Below are 12,943 nucleotides of genomic sequence, written 5' to 3' on the forward strand. Positions count from 1 at the left end.
AGCTCCTTAGCAACTCTCTAAGATTCTTAGTTGCAGGAAAGATACCATTCTACTTGATAGAGAAAGTTTCTTCACTGGGAGTGAAATCACAAGTCTTGTTCCTATTGTTATTTCTTGCCAGATCATTCAGGAGTCAGTAGAAGATTGCTTTTTGCACTACTTGTATCCACATCTTTTTTATTCTGACATTTTCCTTAGCTTCTCAATTTCCTACTCTATGTACGCCTTAACAATTATAATATTCCAATAGAGCTGCAGAATCTCAGAGTTGGGATGAAATTTACAGGCAATTTAATACCTATATTGAATCCCTTTGACAAAATTCTTAATAAAAGGACACTACCCTTCATTTAAAGAACTCCGTGGTTGGACCATTTCTTATATGTTTTAGGAGATATTTCTCTTGTGTACAGCTATGATGGTTTGATTTTTTTTTTTTACAAAATTGCTTTAATAAGGTTAAAGGTGGTATATAACTAAAATAGAAAATAAACTATCATGCCAAAGCCTAGCTCTCTGAAAATTTCATCTATGCTCAAGTTCTTTCCCCTAGGACCATGCAGAACTCTTTTATTACTCACAAAAACTTGAAGATTATTATAATATTCCATTTAAGTTATCATTTCTCTAGGATAGACATCTGCTTTTCCTTCAACCTATCTTCCTATGATAAGTTGATTTACTAAAAATCCCAAGATAAATTTTTTTCATGAACTATTGTCCATGTGCTCTCAACTTGTACCTCTATCATTGATTTCCTAAATCCAGATTTAGAATACTATTTTTTTGATCTCTATTCAATTTCAATTTAGTAGATTGACTTTATGATTTAATCTAAGTTCCTTCTGGATTCTTACTCTGTAGTCCAACATTCTAGTTTGCTATTATCTGCAAATTTGACAAATTTACCATCTAGCCTTCAAATATATCATTTAAAAAAAATATTGACTCTCACTGGGCCAAGAAAAGATCTGTGGAGTAATCTGATGAACACTTCCTTCTAGGCTCATTATCAAGCAATTAATGACTATTCTTTATATCTAATTACTCCACCCATTATGAAGCTACATAATGATATTATATCTTTTCCATTTCCATCATTTATAGAAAGAATGATTTTGTTAAATGCCTAACTGAATTTCAGGTATACCTGTCTATTAGGCTTCTGTGATCCTAATTCTAGGGATCTAGTCAGAAAAAGGAAATCAGTTTAACTTAGTTTAACCTGATAGTTTTTTTAACTATACATATATATATATATATATATATATATATATGTATATATACATATTGCTTTAAGATTTACAAAGCGGGGAGGCTAGGTGGCTCAGTGGATAAAGCACTGGCCCTGGAGTCAGGAGTACCTGGGTTCAAATCGGGTCTCAAACACTTAATAATTACCTAGCTGTGTGGCCTTGGGCAAGCCACTTAACCCCATTTGCCTTGCAAAAACCTAAAAAAAAAAAGATTTACAAAGCACTTTAGATACATTATCTCATTTGACCCTTATAATAAACTTGTGAGTTAGGTAAATTTTACAGATGAAGAAATGGAAAATTGACTTGTCTATGATCACACGAATGGATATGGCCCTGAATTTGGAGCCAAGAAGAATTGTGTCTAAATTTTTTTGCAAGGCAATGGGGTTAAGTGACTTGCCCAAGGCCACACAGCTATGTAATTACTAAGTGTCTGAGGTCATATTTGAAATCAGGTTCTCCTGACTCCAGGGATGGTGCTTTATCTACTGTGTCACCTTAGCTGCCCCTCTATGCTACTTCTTTTGTGACTTTGTGTAAGTCACTTACTGTGTCTATACCTCACTTTCTTCATTTATAAGAAGAGAGGGTTAGATTTTATAGCCTTTTGAGATAATTTTGTGGTCTAAATCTATGATACTATGATCTTAAGTATTTGAATTGGAATTTAAATTCAGGCCTCTCTGCTAATATTTTTTTACTATATCTTGTTGGCTTATTGATGATCACTGTTTTCCTTTCTAAATGTTCACAAACCATCTTTTAATAACACTTTCTAGAATTTTGACTGGCATCTAAGACAAGTTTATTCTCGTATAGTCTGTGGAATACATAGGGAAGACTTTATGTTCCCTTTCTGGAAAATGTTTTTGCCAATTTAATTCTGCTCCATATCTATTCTTGGTTTTTCAAAGCTCACTGATTGCAACTCACCAATCATTTATCTTTATTGACCTTTCCATCTGAATTCAGCACTAAATATCTGGATAAAGCTAATCTTTTTCATTTTTTTCATCATCATTCTACTCTTAAGACTCTTATCATTCTCATTGACCTATTGATCAGAATCTAACCCTTAATCTTGGCTCTAAGATTATTTTAGATACATTACTGTATCCACCTCACTGACCAAGTCAATGTTTACAATCCTAGAATGTTAGAGCTGGGAAGAAAATCAGTGATCACTTAAGTCAGACCCTTTGTTTGGCATATGAGAAAACTGAGGTACAATGTATGTGATTTGCCCACACAGCTGTGGAAGAATTAGGGTCAATGTGTAATATTAATTTATTTTATCTTCAAAATGTATTATTTGAGCTACATGAATAAAAGCACTAATTATTTCCAATTGTTGCTGCTGGTTTCTTGTGCTTGTGACGAATCACCACTCAGACCAGGAAATTTAGGTGTGGAAAGAAAAATAAAGATTAAAAGAAATTACAACACATAAGAAAAGTGATAGAAAAGTTAAGAAGAATTTAAAGAGTAGACCACGTGGATTGCTGATTGAACTGTTCAGGCCTGCTGACCAGGGTTTCAACAGGAGTCTTGAAGGTAAAAGAGATGGAGCCCTTCCTCCATCTCCTTAAATTCTCCCTCAGGTCCCTGACTGCCCCACTAGAAGACAATGCAATCCAAATCAAGTTGAAGGTCAGGCCCTCAGGTGTGACCTAAATTGGATGATAAAGGAAGAAGGAAGATTCCCTTAATGATGTGAATGAACAAAAGGTTTACAAAGTTTGTCTCCAACTGAACCCCACATGCCCATGTTTCTTTGCATCACTATTGCTTTAATATTACATATTAAGTGGCTAAAACAGTGAAGAGTCAGGAAATCCCAAGTCAAGTTACCTCTCTGAAACTTATTTACTCTGTATCGTCTTTATAAAATGAAAGAATTGAACTTCATGATCTTTAAGGGCTCCTACAGATCTAAACTTTTAGAATTTCATGATGGATATAGATAGTGGTATTTAGTAATACCTTAAAGTCTACAAAAATGAAAATTCTCCATTCTTATGTATCTTTAGTCTAACAGAATGTATTTTCTGGTTTTCTTTCTCCATTTCCAGACTTTTCCAACTTCTTGCTGGAGATGCCTCTGAACCTTTGGCGCTCTCTTCCAGTTGGTGAATACTTGGCCCAGATTACCATTTTGTGGGGCATACAAGTTGCAGTCACCGAATTTTTGGCTTTTCATCTCCTCAATCTTTAGACATTTTCACTTCCTTGAACCTTTACAATTTCTTCCCACCTCTTTCTAACTCCCTATTATTTCACCTTCCTAGACAAGAATGTGAGCTTCTTTAAGGTTAAAAACTCTTTTTGGGGGGGGAGGAGAAGAGGAGGAGAGAATTTTATGTGTATCCTCAGATCTTAGCACATTTTCTGACATATAAATGCTCACTTTCTCTACTTAACTGTGTCTCTGTGTTATCTGTTTTATTGGTTCTTTCTCTGTACTGCCCCCCCATCTCTGTCTGTCTGTCTCTGTCTCTTTATCTCTATCTCTGTCTCTCTCTTAGTCTCTGTCTCTGTCTCCCTGTCTGTCTTCCCATTTCTCTCTCTCTCTCTCTCTCTCTCTCTCTCTGATTTTCTCTCTCTTTCTCTGTGTCTGTCTCTGTTTCTCTGTCTATTTGTCTTTCTCTGTTTGTGTCTGTCTTTCTCTCCAGTGATTTCTTCTGTCTCCTAATTGTTTTCCTTGTAAAAAGAAGTGAAAGCCTCTCAGGAGCGAAGTATAGAAGTAAGACAATAGATACTGGGCTGAAAATGAAAGTTGGAACTGGAAAGGATAAAGCAGAAGGTCATTAGAGGGAAAGATTAATGAAAGGAGTAGAGACCAGACAAGAGTAGAGAGAAAGGATCAACACATGGAATCAGAGACTGGGAAGTAGATATGTTGAATTTATTATTTCCTTCTGAGTAGAACTCAATTGTCATCTGGAAGTAGCCTTTCCTGACCTCTTTAGTTTTCAGGAATCTTTTCCTCCTCAAATTGTCACATACTCATCAGGTTAATATATATTTTATTCTCTCAATAGAATTTAAACATCTTGAAAGCAAGGAATACTTTTGTTGATGTTTTTGTTGTATTTGTCAGTATTTATGACAGAGCCTGTCACCCTCACTGCCCCATGTATCCAAAGCTGTTGTCACATCTTATTATTTCTACTCCACAGAATCTGTCCTAGATGGTCACAGTGTCACGGATACACATAGTAGGCATTTAATTCATATGTCTTGGATTGGAAGCAAGGACCTCTCTAGAAACCTAAATACAATGCTGATGATACAATGCAAAGCACTGTCACACTTTTTAAAATAAAAATGCACAATTTTTATTTCTGTTGCAAAATTACTCTGATAGGATCTATAGGAAGATAAGAGATAGTAGAAATATTCTGCCAATTATTGAGATTGGTTATATAATGAAATGGTTGTATTTCCTATATTGTGTATTTCCAAGAGATTCAAAGCCCAGAGTATCACTGATATAATGAATTTTCTGTATCAAAAAGTAAGCATGGATTGTAAGTGTAAGTGTGCCTGGTGGCTAAGAGAAGTGAAAGCATAGACTCAAACTAGTTCTGAACTCCAGGTTTTGTCTTTCCCACTTCGTAGAAGGGAATGGGGGTTGAGAGGGTTGAGGGCTTCCTTAACTGGACTGGCCATAGGGGAGGGGTAGAGTACAAAACTTGAGATTTTATGCTTTTTCCCCCAAAACTTCCATTTTTGTTCCAAACACATGCTTTTGCTAATGCTAGTTTACTGTTTGCTGGGTTTCTATAGACACAAAAATAAATGAGTATCTTAAACTGAGATGACTTTTTCAATCTTTGATTGGGGTCAAGGAAAGGTGAGCTGAGACCAGTGGTTTATCAGAGAATAAGCTGTAATATATACATGATGGCTGAGGGACTAGTATCTGATACAGAAGTCATTTGCATATTCATGACTTTGTGAGACATTTCAATGGACGCTGTAATGGAACTCTGGGTTCCAGAATCAACTCTTCATTTGGATCATTCATCTAACGACTCTAGGTCTGGTTCAAAAGTCCTTACCTTCTCCTTAAAGGCTTCCCTAATTCCCAGAGTCATAAGTAATCACTCTGTCTTCTGAATGCTGGTGGCACTTTGTAACACATATTTTATCATGCACTTCCTTGTATTAAAATGATTTCTAATCATATATTTCTTACTGGACTGGATAGCTCTTCTTTCCTTTTAAAAATCTTATTTTCAATTATAAATTCTCTTCTTTTCTCTACCACCTCCCCTATTTATTGAGATGGTAAAAAATTATGATAATCATTAAGCATATGTAAGGACAGCTAGGTGGGGCAGTAGATAGAATACTGATGATGGAATCAGGAGTAGCTGAGTTCAAATCCAGTTTCAGACTGTGGGCAAGTCACTTAACTTGCCTCAATTTCTCATCTTCAAACTGAGAAGGAAATGGTAAATTACTTCCATATTTTTGCCAAGAAAACCCCAAATGGAGTTATGAAGAGTTGGACTTAACTGAAATGATTCAACAATAACAATAGCAACAAAAATAAACTTTATATATACAGTAGTCCAGAAAAGAAATGGAAAAGAATGGGAAAATATATGCTTCATTCTGTATACTGAGTCCATTAGTTCTCAAACTTGAGGTGGTTAGCACTATTCCTTTGAGTCCTTTAGAATACTAGTGATCATTGAATTGATTACAGTTACTAAGTCTTTCACAGTTGTTTATCTTTACAGTATTGCTATTACCACGTACCTTGTTCTCCTGGCTTTATTTACTTTATTTGTATCATTTCATATAAATCTCCCCAGGTTTTCCTGAAACATTTCCTCCATTATTTCTTACAGTATAATAGCATTCCTTCATATTCACATACTACAATTTGTTCAGTTATTCCCCCACTGATATACATCCCCCCATTTTCCAATTCTTTTGTCATCACAGAAGAGCCACTATAAATATTTTTGTATATATCGGTACTTTTCCCTTTTCGGTGATCTTCTTGAGGTATAGACTTAGTAGTAATATTGCTCAACCAACTGGCACAGTTTTATAGCACTTTGATCATAGTTCCAAATTGTTTTCCAGAGAGATTGAACTAATTCATAACTGCATCAATACCACATTAGTCTACCAATAGTTTATTTCATTCTCTCTAGCACTTATAATTTTCTTTTTTTTTGCCATGTTAGCCAATCTGATGTATGTAAGGTGGCACCTTAGAGTTGTTTTGATTTTTCTCTAATTATTAGTGATTTAGAACATTTTTCATGTGACTATAGTAAGTTTTGATTTCTTCCTCTGAAAATTCTTCAAATTCTTTGATCATTAATCAATTAGGGGTGGCTCTTTTGAATGAATTTGATTCAGATCTCTATGTATTTGAAAATTACATATTTATATGCATATATTTTTATTCATTAGACATACTTGCTATAATTTTCCGCAGTTTTCTAATTTTCTCCTAATTTTAGGTGCATTGATTTGTGCAAAAATCTTTTAATTTTATATAATAGAAATTATCCATTTTACTTCTTGTGAACCTCTCTTGTTTGATCTTGAACTCTTCCCCTATTCATAGATCTGCCAGATTTCTTCCATGGTTCTTTTTTCTATGGTATCACTCTTTATATCTAAATCATATCTACCCCTTTTGAGCTTATATTAATCCAAAAGGTGATACCAATCTATGCCAGACTACTTTTGAATTTTTCCAGCAGTATTTGGCAATTTCTTGTTAAATAGTTGACTTTTCTGAATATTAAGCACTAGGATATTATGTTCTTTGTGTATCTAGTCTATTCTGTATATTGTGTATATAATCTATTGATTAGACACTCTTTTTCTTACTCAGTAATAAAGTATTTTGATTACCTCTCTGTAATACAGTTTAAGATCTAGTCCTGCTAAGATCCATTCTATCACATTTTTCCATTGATTTCCTTGATATTCTTGATCTTTTTCTTTTCAAATGAATTTTTATTTTTCTTGCTCTGTAAAATAATTCTTTAGTAGTTTGATTAGTATGACACACAAGTATATTAATTTAAGCATCATTATCATTTTTTAATTGGCTTTTACCACATGTGAGCAATGACTATTTCTTCAATTATTTAGATTTGTCTTTATTTGTATGAAGAGTGTTCTGAAATTGCAATGTTATACTCTCTGCGATTATGGATTTCCCTTTCTATTTTTCGTTTTGAGAAAATTTATAAATGCTAAGGATGTATGTTTTTATTTTTTATATTGCAATCTTGCTAAGTTAATTGCTTGGCTAGTTTTTTTAGTTGATTCTCTAGGGTTCTTTAAATAAACCATCATATCATCTGCCAAAAATGATAGTTTTGTTTCTTTATGGCCTATTCTTATTTCTTCAGTTTCTTTTTTTTTGTCTTTTACTATAACCAGTATTTATAGTACAATATAAAATAATCATGATAATAGACATTCTTACTTTGCTTCTAGTAAAGTAATTGGATGGCTTCTACTTTGTCCTCTTTAGAGATAGTGCTCTTGTTTTTAGATAGAAACTGCTTATCATTTTAAGAAAAGTTCCACTGATTCCTATGTTTTCTAGTTTTTGGAGGATTTTTTGGAAAAATAGAAATAGGGGTTATATTTTAATAAAAGTTTTTTCTGCATCTATTAATAAAATCATATAATTTTTGTTTTCATTTATATAGTCAATTATACTTAGTTTTCTTAATATTGAATTAACCTAGAATTTTTGCTATAACTCCATCCTGATCAACTGTCTGATCCTTGGGATATATTGCTATAGTCTCTTTGTTAGTATTTTATTTAAAATTTTTGCACCAATGCTCATCAGGAAAATAGGTTAGTAGTTTTGGCTCTCCACGGTTTAGGCATCAAAACCATATTACTGTTATAGAAGGAATTTCTCAGGATTAGCTATCTGTCTACATATATATATATATATATATATATATATATATATATATACATATATATATATATATACACCTCTCTGAATATTAAACACTAGGGCATTATGTTGTTTTGTTTCTATATATTGTGTATCTAGTCTATTCTATATATTATGTAACTAATCTATTAAGGTCTTTGAGAAAAGTTAGATAACTACAGCTGTTAGAGAATTTTGAATGGGACAAATAGGTCTTCCTTAAGAATTTTAGAATTAATCGCTCAGCAAACATGTCTGATGTATACAGCACAGGACCACCCAGCATGGTGAACACTTATCAGAGAGGGTGCTGCACTCTATGAAAAAGATAGAATTGAAGCAGCTAAGAGGTAAAATGACATATGTAACTTTAGAGTAAGCACCCCAGGTTTTCACATGGACTATTCATGCCCAAACTGTGGGCATTCTGAGATCAAATTGGTCTGATCAGCCATAGTCAGATACACTTTATCTCAAATATAGTGATGTCATTTTGCTCTTGGATAATGGACAAAAATCTAACCAATAACCAATTTTTGTGTGTGTGTGGTATTGAAATTTATTGTTCTTGTGTAGTATTGAAATTTATTATTCAAGTGTTTGGTAGAATTCACTTGTATATCCATTTAGTTCTATTCTCTTGTGTTCTGTTTTGCTTTGGAGAGGGAACTCATATGTGACTTACTCATTTCTACATTAAAGAGGTATAGAAGTACTCTTTTCTCTTCTGTTACTCTGGGTAGCATATTTTTTGTAAATATTCATTTTACTTGGAATGTCAGTTTTCTTTTATTGATATAAACATTTAGACACATACATTTTTCCTAAGCGCTGCTTTGTCTGGATCCCTCAGATTTTTATATGTCTCATTTTTATTCTTTTTAACGAATCATTTCTATGATTTGTTCTTTGTCCCATTAATTCTTTAATATTTTTATTTGATTTACAATTAATTTTAAGGGAGTTTTCAAAGGCTGTTCATTAAATATAATTTTTATTAATTTAATATTTCCAATTTTCTGCCTTTGTGAGTTTTTAAGCTTTAGTACATGGTCAATTTTTGTGATGGTACCATGCATAGCCGAGGAATAAGTATGTTGTTTTAAATTCCCATTCAAAATTCTCTAGCAGCCTAGTTATCTAACTTTTCTCAAATTTTATTCATTTTCTTATCTCCTTGCTTATTTTATGGTTACATTTATTTAAGTCCAAGAGAGATAAATCAAGTTTCTCCCACTGGTACAGTTTTACTGTATATATCCCTCCTAAAATTTATTTAACTTTTCCTTCAAGAATTTGGATCCTATACTATTTGGTAAATATATATTTAGTTTTCTGTATTTATTTGGAAACATTTTTAATATTTTCTAAAAGCTATCTTTCCTCCCTTAAGTGCACATTTACAATTTGTTGAAAATAATATATGACCATTTTCCCTCTCATTGTTATGATTTAAACTGGATAAATAGCAAGAAGAAAAATATAAAAGGGATGGTCTGTATATGATATGCCACTAGCTAGCAATATCAAAAAAATATATTAGGAAACTTCAGTATTAGTTTACATAATGATTCTGGGGCTTGTGCCTACTAAATCATAAATGATACTTGAGGCTATTGAAGTGATCTCTTCAAGGGTCAGAAATTGAATTTAGCAGCATTATAACCATCTATGGGGCAATATAAACTTCTATCCTGGATACAAGTAAAAAGAGACCAGGTTTCAAGGTCCCACTCATGTCTTCACAAGAAACTGGTTCATGATTCAATTTTCCCTTTTCCCTCAGGTGAGTAAGAAGTTGATATCTCCAAGTTACCTTCAGCCCACATGTCTCCTCTGGTGTTTCTGCAACCAAAAGGTCCAGAATCTGGGCTCTCAGGAAGATCCATTAAGAAGGGATAACTCCTTCTCATATATTGTTTACTATCCTTTATAGGGGACTGCTCTGGGGTCTGGATATCAGGTGGGATAAGCATGTAACCTGAATTTTTAAGTTTATTAGAGGACAGTTCCCCACAGGTTTGAGGACTGAATACAGGGATCAAGGACCTTCTGCAGTATCCTTTGAAGGATGCTTCATAATAGAGACTGTCTAAAGCATCTTTACTGGAAGAAGACACTGAACTCTCAAAGGACAAAGGTAGAAATCTATTCTTTGTTATTTTTTGACTTGAGCTTTTTGCCAGATTCTCAAGATTGATTGGCACTTGTTTCTGGTTGACTGGCAACCAGTCCCCTGTATTCTCAAACTGAAAAGACCCCCCAGGAAGTAGTCCAGTGGTCTATTGGTTTGGTGGCATTGTGCCTTGGGAGGGCTGAAATTGGCTATGGGTTTCCATAGGGATGCTTGGGGTCCTCCAGAGGCCTTCTTCTGAATGTCAGATATGATTTCTGGGACTGTATTTTGCATTTCTTTAAAAGTTTCTTCATATTTCTTAACTAGATCCATTTTTGTTTTAACTTTGAGATCATTATTGCTCCCTTGCCCCTTTTTAAAATAAATATGCTGAAGTATAATGTATTCTCCCTCAATCTCCTTTTTAATTGGTTCACATCAGTTTCTTGCAAATGACAAATTTGTTGGACTTTAAATTATAATCCATTTTGTTATCCTTTTTCCTCTTATGGGTGAGTTCATCCCATTCACATTCACATTTATGATTACTAATTGTTTATTTCCATCTTGTTCCTTGCTATTTATCATTCTCATTTTCACCCTGCCCCTCTTCAAAAGTCTACTTTTCTTCAGCTCACTGCCTACTTTATTCTAAGCTCCCATTTTCAGTTCTTTTTTTCTTATCCTCTTCTCCTATTTCTGTGCTAAGATAAAATATACCAAATTGTGTTTTCACACACATATGCACATGAATATACATACACATATATGTATATGTGTATCTCTGTGAATATTTATCTTTAGAAGATATATAACTACATATAGATAGATCAATAAAGATATGTATATTTTTATAAATTTCCATCCATAACCAGTTCAGATGAGAGTGAGGTTCAAGCACTGCCCACTCATTTCTCTTTCCATTGTAAAAACTCTTATGTTTCTTTTATGTAAGATAATTTTCTCCATTCTTCCTGTCCTTTCCTCCTCCTATTATATTCTTTCTTGCCCTTCCATTCCTCTTTTGAGACCATCCCAAAATTTGTCTAAGTGTAGTCCTTCTACTGCCCTAATAATAAAGTCTGATTGATGCCCTCCTTATGAACATTCTAGTCCTTATCCAGGGAGTGCCCTGATCCCTCATAACTATAATTGCTCCTCTCTGCCCTTGTACTGCCATCTGGAACTGGGTAAGGAGCAACAGGATCAAGTGTTCAATCCCCTTATCATTCCCAGGCACCCAACACTCCTAGGGCTCTATCATTGCTATAGCCTCCAAGGCTTATAACCATTATCACTTCTGCTGTGATTTGCTTCTGGCCAGCCCCCACTCCAATGTCTACCTACTTTTATGTCTTCCTGAGTTGCCCTTGGACTGAAAAAAATGATTCACTGTGATATTTCTTTGGCTTTTTCCTGGTCAGAATTTAGTTAGGCACAATTTTAACAGTTGTTATAGTGGGGTATTTTGGGAGCCTTGGCAAGAATGTTGTTCTCACTCTGTCATCTTTACTGACTGTAAGGTTCTTAATGGAAAGTCCTTCCTTTCATCTCATTTCTCTCCACAGACCTTTTTCCATTCCCATTCTCATCCTTATCATTTAACACAAATCCTTGCACATAGTAGGTACTCATGAAATAAATTTCCATTTAAATAAATGGGAACTATTTTTCACATCTGTAAAATGAAAGGTAAGATAAATTAACCTAACCTTCATGGTTCCTTTCACTAACATTCTGGGATTCTTAAACAGATTGTAGGATAAAATCCTAGAGAACACCTATGTATATTACTATCTGTATGTATTTCTAACATTCAGATCCTAAAGCAGACTAGGTACCTGCACTATGTAATCCTGCACTGCTAGGCTTTTCATTCTCACAACGACTCACCAGATACTTTATTATAACAATTAGGGTCTTATATGAAACAAACTACTTCATCTCGCTGATATTTGGCTTTATGATTTGTTTTGAGATTAAATATCTAATGGATCCATATAAGTAAAGATAATTCTATTATTTACAGTGAAAGAATATTTTGTGTGCTGAATTTCTAATGGACTGACATGGTTCCCATTACTTACAAACATAAACAAAATGAGGAATTTTTGACCCTTGCTTTTCTTTACAATGAGATAGTTCAGAGAGTTCATGTTGTGGGTTTTTTAAAAAATGATTAGCTTGTTTTTCACTGTGAACTGCAGGTCATGTCTGCCTCCGGAAAATAATTTGTAAACTCTTTCCAATTTGTACATGGTCACATGCACACATTACCACGCAACATGATGCACCAAGTCCATCTGCTGAAAGTCCACACATTTCTATCAATCACACAGCAGATGCTCCATTAGACTACTTGGCTTTTTTCCCTGGCTGTCTGGAGGGAAGAATGGCCATTCCAGAGCTAGCCAGACATTTCTTTGATCTTCCAATGGACTTGCCCTGGCAGCTGAGAGTGTGCCACAGGATAGAATTAGTCATCTATGTGACATGGTGATCATTTTCTCACACTGTATCCATTGGGTCAGATCTTTGCTCTCAACCCCACAGATTCACCATGAATAAGTCAGGATGCTGTGAACTAGCCAAGCATTGAAAAAGTAATTATTTTGTTCCTCAGTT

At 34.1% G+C, this 12,943-nt stretch overlaps 1 long non-coding RNA gene and 1 pseudogene across 1 annotated transcript in view; both read right to left on the reverse strand.

Moving 5' to 3' along the window:
• Nucleotides 1-2,725: 2,725 nt before the first annotated feature.
• LOC141501421 (uncharacterized) overlaps nt 2,726-12,943 on the reverse strand; it is a 38,136-nt gene continuing 27,918 nt past the window's right edge. Inside the window, exon 3 of the long non-coding RNA XR_012472233.1 lies at nt 2,726-2,929. This is a non-coding gene — a long non-coding RNA (uncharacterized LOC141501421). The remainder of the gene's footprint in view (nt 2,930-12,943) is intronic.
• Nucleotides 9,937-10,632, reverse strand: LOC141503533 (RAD9, HUS1, RAD1-interacting nuclear orphan protein 1 pseudogene; annotated as a pseudogene).

This window comes from Macrotis lagotis, chromosome X, assembly GCF_037893015.1.
Source record: "Macrotis lagotis isolate mMagLag1 chromosome X, bilby.v1.9.chrom.fasta, whole genome shotgun sequence".
Classification (NCBI taxonomy): domain Eukaryota; kingdom Metazoa; phylum Chordata; class Mammalia; order Peramelemorphia; family Peramelidae; genus Macrotis; species Macrotis lagotis.